The sequence below is a fragment of the Gymnoscopelus braueri genome (genome assembly GCF_963280865.1).
Source record: "Gymnoscopelus braueri genome assembly, chromosome: 6".
Classification (NCBI taxonomy): Eukaryota; Metazoa; Chordata; class Actinopteri; order Myctophiformes; family Myctophidae; genus Gymnoscopelus; species Gymnoscopelus braueri.
The window spans coordinates 40,141,596-40,148,690 of NC_137607.1; positions in this window are offsets into that span (position 1 = coordinate 40,141,596).

The window sequence follows — 7,095 nt, forward strand, 5'->3', positions numbered from 1 at the left end:
TTTTGTTTGTGTTGTGTTTCTTAATAATATAAATTAATCTTGCAATAAATGCAGGGAATCTCTGTATGTATGTACGTCTGTAATCCGGTATCTCGAGAATCGTTTGACCGACCGACTTCAAAATTGCCACACACGTCGCAGGCGACCCGAGGGAGAGCAGTGCCTGGCGTCGAGTCGGTCGGATAGGCGGTTGTCCAGAACCGCCAGAAAAGGCTCTGGCCGTGGCCCGAATGAGCCAATTGATTGCCATGACAACCCCAGCCTAAGCTTGACTATGCCAATTCTCCACACATTCTCCACAGGCGTTTACCACTACTGCACAAGGACTTTCCAGAACCGCCGACCCCCCCCCCCCTTATGCCTATATATTGCCATGCCCATATATGCCCATATACTGATAACATAAGGGATCTCCATATATGGGCATAAAAGGGACACAGGCAGACAGATAGATACAGAGATATCCATATATGGGCACAATAGGGATTCCCTATTTATATTATTGTCTCCGCCAGGCCGAAAGGCATGGCGAGAGAGTATCTTTTGCACCCTGTCTGTCTGTCCGTCCGTCCGTGTGTCCATCCGTCCGTCCGTCCATCCGTCCATCTGTCTGCGAGCAGCTGATCTCCCGCACCGTTGGCCTGCTCGCTGCGAAATTGTGCACACACACTCCCTGGATACCAATTCGGAACCTCTGCCCCAAATATTTCACATGGGCCTGTTATAGCGCCCCCAGGAGGCCAATTTGTGCAAAACACATTTGTTGATATTACTCCTACAGATTTTATCCAAACATCACGCAAATCGGTACACAGTATCTCTATAGTCATGTGATCAACAGGGATCTGTCTGATTTTCCATATTCCATATTGGCTAAGATTGGCTTCCAAAGTTTGCAGGATTGGCTCGTTTTGACCAAAATGCCTCAAATCATCAACGCAGCATGCGATTTCCTTGAAATTGAGTCCGATTGCCGTGCAAGGCCTAAGAAGAAATGGTGCCCCTTTTCACATTGGCATATTATAGTGCCACCAGGAGGCCACAATAACCTCGCTGACCTGGCGGAGACCTGTGCTCCGAGGAGCACTTTTTCTAGTTCCCAACTGGCATCGTTCCAGAGCAGGCCGGCACCCAACGGTCTAGTAATAATAATAATAATAATAATGATAATAGTGTGCCCTTTAGTTGTTGCATTTGCTACAGTACATTTGCACATACGTAGAATTTGTCCTCTGCATTTACTTAGGAGCAGTGTCTACCATTAATGCGGCACCCGGGGACCAGTTAGGGGTTAAGTGTCTTGCTCAGGGGCACTTCGACACATAGACTGGGTGGGCTGGGGGGCAGACCGGTGGTGACCTTCCAATTACAAGACAGCCTCTCTACCCACTCAGCTGAGGCCGCCCTAACTTTTGTTCTTAATATTCAGTGTGTGGGTGGATGACATTTAGGGGTGCAACAGTTTGCTCACCAAAAATAGCAGATCTACAGTGCAAACTGCTATTTCCGGTACACAACACCAGCACATGTATACTGTAGCTGGTATTAATCAAATTAAGTATAAATCAGGCTTTACGTGTATGCAGTTTGTGCTTGTTTACAAAATATTATGTTTTCTTGCAGAAAGACAACGTGAGCCAGAGGGGAGCCAAATGTACAAAAGTGAGCGGGTAACATGAAGTTGCATCAGCATCATAAAAGTTGCATGCATCTCATCAATTTTAATAATACTGCATTTTCCTTCTGACAAGCAATTGAGTATATTCTTAAGTTCAAAGCTTTTTCAATATATTATATATAAAAAAGATTGTCCACATCCATGAGTGTTGCTACTGTACATGCAAAGAATCCCCAACTTAAAATGCACTGCTGCATTTGTCATTAACTTTTTTTTCTTGTTCTTTACCATTGCTACTACTCCCAATGTGCATCTCAGGTTTTCCCTGTTAAATATGACCTCAAGTCAGATAGCTTGGTTCTTTCTGAGCTCATAATGAAATACTGTATAACTGTTAGCCTATAGTTGCTGAATACTTTGCAGTATCTCCATACAGCGCAGTTGTGAATGATGAAATTCCTGGAAATCATCAGAGGCTTGTTTCAAATAACAATCATGTACTCTTATTCAGTACCCTAAATGTGTTACTATGACAACATGGACAGATTAACTTTATTGATCTACAGTATGGTGCAGAGGAAGCAGTATCCATTTCCTTTAGACAGATGTTTTACATTGAAATGTTCTGGAGGCAAGATAGAAAATTCACATCAACTAGCTAAATTAAACAAAATTATCGTACAAATCTGTATACGACTAATAAACTAAAAATTTACTAGTGACCTTTGTAGATAACCAAGAGGTCTTAAAAAAGAGACGGAAAAAAAATCAGACTTCATATGGCCACCCTGGGACGTCAGTCCTTCATGAAGTATCTATGACGTTGGACTCCAAATTTGGGAAAGGTTCAGCCCGATCCGAGCCCGATTGACTTCCATTATGTCAATTAAAGTTAATTGACATAAGATTATCTCCAGACTAACACACCAACTATACTTTTGGCCCTCAGTTCTTTTAAGTCACTGGCACCTTTCTGTTTGCCGCTGCCTTTTATTGAGATTTCATTAATTATTCTTCTGCACTGTAATTTAGCTTTTACAATTTTTCTGTTTTAATTTACTTTGGATTTTTTTTAAATTCAAATGTCCTTTTTATTGTGTCCTGAATAGGCATTTCCTTTTAAGGAGATAGGTCTTTTAATTTAATTTTGTCCTCCCCCTTTTCAATTCAAATGTCCTTTTATAATGTGTTTCCTTTGCTTAATGTTTTCTGTAAAGCACATTGAATTGCCTTGTGATTGAAATGTGCTAAGCTATACAAATACATTTGACTTGAGTTGCCTTGCCTTGCTTTATTGAAAATATACCCTTCGGACGGTAAGATTATCAAAGTCATTGGTGACATGAAAAACGCGTCACGATGCAACGTGTTGTGAGATTGTAGATCTGCTATTTTCAAAACATTTTCTTTTTTTAAAGTCTGGTATGGGGGTCCCTGGCACAAATTTTTTTCAGATGGGGGGTCCGTGGACAATAACATATGAATTTGGGGGTCCTTGACATGAAAATGTTTGAGAACCACTGGTTTAAACAACATTAGGAAACCAGCCCAAATAAGCAACTACACTTTAGAAACAAGCCCAAAAAAAGCAATCCGCAACTACCAATATTTACAAGCAACTTCACAAAAAAAACAAGCCCAAAGTCGCTTATAATAAGCGGACATGGCAACACTGATGGAAACAGGCTCATGTGTACCAAGTCTGGATGACCTCCTCTCTCTGTTTGTTTGTTAAAGTGATTTAACAGGAGAGATTGCCCAGTAGCAGGGATGTGTAAATGTCACGCTGCCCTTAACGTTTACTGCTGTCGTCACACACTGTTACACATAGCCTAGCCTTCTATAAAAAATATGTTTATGGGATGAGAGGACAGTAAGGTTTTAACTGTAGTTTATGTAAGTTTTATGCAAATCTCATCTTGCTATAGGCTACACAGTAAAATCCAGAGTGTTAATTTAACTATGAGAGTGTGCACATGCAAAATGGACCCATATAAGTCCAGTTGGTTTACCGTGTGTTAAATACAATCATCTGATTGTGATGACCAAAAACAAATTGGCACTCATAACAAAAACTGTTGTACTGAAGTACTTGCCATCCTGCCAATGCTGATTTAGCCAGATGGAGTCCGATCAGAGTCAAGAGGCATTCTCTGAACAGGATGAGCACAATTCTAATGACACCATTATGTTCTATTTACATCTCAAGTATCCCGCGGCCTTTCCCACTGCCATTTGATGAACTGAATACCAGTCTGTTACAGTTCAATGCCAAGAACAACAGAGGAGAATGTGGATTCAAGGCCACCCTGACCTTGTGCCAATGTGACATGGTCAGGTGCAGTGGTGGTAAAAGTACTCACATTTCTTACTTAAAATACAATGCAATACAATTACTTAAAAAACAATGCAGTAGCCTATCAATACTGCATTGTAGAAATAAGTAAAAGTCCAGAATTTAAAAAAGTCAAAAATGATTGGCATCAAAATATTAAAGTACCGGAAGTAAAAGCACTCATTATGCAGAATGTCCCATTTCACAGGTTTCAAAAATGTATAAAAATCTTTTTGAAATAGCCAAAGTTTAAACTAGTAACTAACGTTTTCTAATAATTGTAGTGGAGTAAAAGTATAATGTTTGCCTCTGAGATATAGCTGGTGGAGTAGAAGTACAAGTACTGAAAATTGGAAATACTCCAGTAAAGTGAAAAATACCTCAAGTCAAAATTGTACTGAAGTACAGTACTTGAATAAATGTACTTAGTTACTTTACACCACTGGTCAGGTGAAACGGTTGAAAGAAGCATTAGAGAGTGAGGGATCAGGTCATTTGTAGATTGCCCTCCTCTTCATTGTTGCATGCAGTCTGATAGCTACAGTACATGCCTCGTTAGTGGAGACTGTCAGCCAAGCTAAAAGCCATCAGAAGATTGCCGTTTAATGAAAGCATGGTTGCAGAAATGTATGTCTAATTGTAGCTATTATGCCATATTTTCTGCACAGCATACACTATTATTGCTGGAAGCCACTTATTTCACTGGAACAATGAAGGGTCATGAGTGAAAAGCTTTATTCCAGAATGAGGAATATGTACTATAATTTGAAATAAAGTGACTTACACACACTTTGCACTTACAAAATATTGCAAATCAAAACAATTCATGATGTGATGAAAAGTAAAGCAAGGACAATTTGTGATATGTTGTTGTACAAAATAAGTTACAACACAAGAATTTAAAACACACTGTGCCCAAATTCAGTTACAATATGGATGGGCATTGGCAGTGTTCAATTTAGCTCTATGTATGTATTGCAGTTTGAGCACTAGAGGACAGTGTTTACCAGAACACTTTCTGGCACAAAACAACGACAGCTTCGACTCCATTGTTTATTCAGTTCACAGGGCCATGCAGGGGATATTGACGTTTACAAGGAAAGTAAATATCACACTTTGGTGGAAAACATGAACCACTGGACTCCAGGTGGCCTTTAGCTCGGCCAAGTAGTGGACATAGTGACTGGCTTGTACACTGAAGGTCATACATTTGATCCCCATATCAGTTTTTGGGAAATTTGTAGGATAGGTGTTCATAAAATGTTCATAAAAGCAATAATCCTTGATTCATAATTTAACAAACCACAGTAAAGCAAATGTATCACTCTGTTGATGTGCTTTGTTATAAGAACAGCCGGGCAAAGACGACACGGCATCCATATTAATCCATGTGATTACAAGATGCAAGGGATGGAAATAACCTTGTCTAACTAATACTACTGTATGAGTTCAATTATGGTTTTATGTCCAAAATAGGCACATTCAGAGGATATGCAAATTTGCGTACACAAGAACAAGGCTCCTCTGGGAACTATGCCCAGCATGGGAGCTGTTATTTGTGTCAAATCTCAGCTGGCGCATATTGCTGAACGGAAAGCAACTTTTGGTTATGTTTTGGGCAAAGTTTGTGGACGTGTGCCAACTACCTTGGGATATGTAATGCTTCAAAACATTTGATACACACATTTTTGGAGATTGTTGGAGTTATAGAAGAGGACCTTGTTGGTAGGTATATGGATTTTCTTTTTTTTACCAATCCACAGCTCTGATGTAGAAACCTAGTTGGGATGTAAGAAAGGTGGTTGAGTGGTGTAGCACTGTGGTTATTAAGTGGGTGCCTCACATCTTAGATGTTATTGTATATTCAGCTCTACATGCCTTAGAAGGTTCAGAATCATCAACCCACACCACACCTGTTCTTAACACTATACTCATCAACTCTCACTACATGACACTGCACCCATATCCAACCAACGAGGCCCTCAACAAACGCCTCAACCCAATATACTATTTTTGACATCCTAATGACAAGTGAAATTAAGTGATGCATAACCTCCTAATATGTGGCCGCACGCACACACGCACGCATCTGACAGAAAAACTTGGTCCCACCACATGGGTGTGTCTGGCAAAGGCCTTCCTTGTTTTTCCTTCTTTGCAACCTTTGTAACTATGTCTAAACCTAACCTTAACCCTAACCTTAACCCCACAAAAACTATGCCAAAATCTAACCTTAAACCTAACCTTAACCCCACAAAAACAATGCCTAAACCTAACTTTAACGCTTAAACACTCATCTGGTAACAATTATTTTTCCTTCCAAGGTTAAACTCAATTTAACAGCGGTCAGATAGTTCATGTGGCTCATCGCTCATGATAGATTTGATGTAACTTTTGGCTGTTTTCTGAAGTTGTGGTTAACATGCACAGGAGCATGCAGTGACCCATATAGGCCTTTTAACCGATCCTAATAGGCCTTTGTCACAGCAGCCATATTGAAATGAATTAGTAGGTTAATGTTACATGCTGTACAGGTGTTGGCAATGATAGGCTCCTAATTAAGACTCTGTTCCATTTAGTGTAGCAGAGCCTTTCTGAAAGGCCATTTCCAGTGAGAGACCATACACAATAGCAGCACCCTGTTAGTATAATCGGTAACACCTGTACAGGATGTACTGTAATATTACCCTACTATTTATGTAAATATTGCTGTTGTGAAAAGGGTCTGAAAAGGAATTGCACCGGTTCATCCCCACTTTCTCTCAGGAGCCTGCCCTGCAAGATCTGAACTACACTCCACCCAAACAACAGCCAAGATATGGATGGTTTGATATAAAAGGTAGTAATGTACCCTTTTATCGACCTAATTAACTTCACCTGTAGCTGCGCTCATAATCCTAATCCATTTATCATCCATCTTTTAGAATTAAGCAATACATTATCTGCATAGGTCCGCTCGTGTCAGTCTGCTATGGAAGCCCATTTCCACCACTGAATAACGATTAAAAAGGCCTGAATTGTGATGTTTTATTTTTTTCCTCTTGCAATCTTGCAAAAGACTTCAAATCTCAGCATCAGAGTTTTATTCTTGCAATTGCAACTTTACATCTCAGGATTATGAGGTTGTGAGATAAGTGCGAGA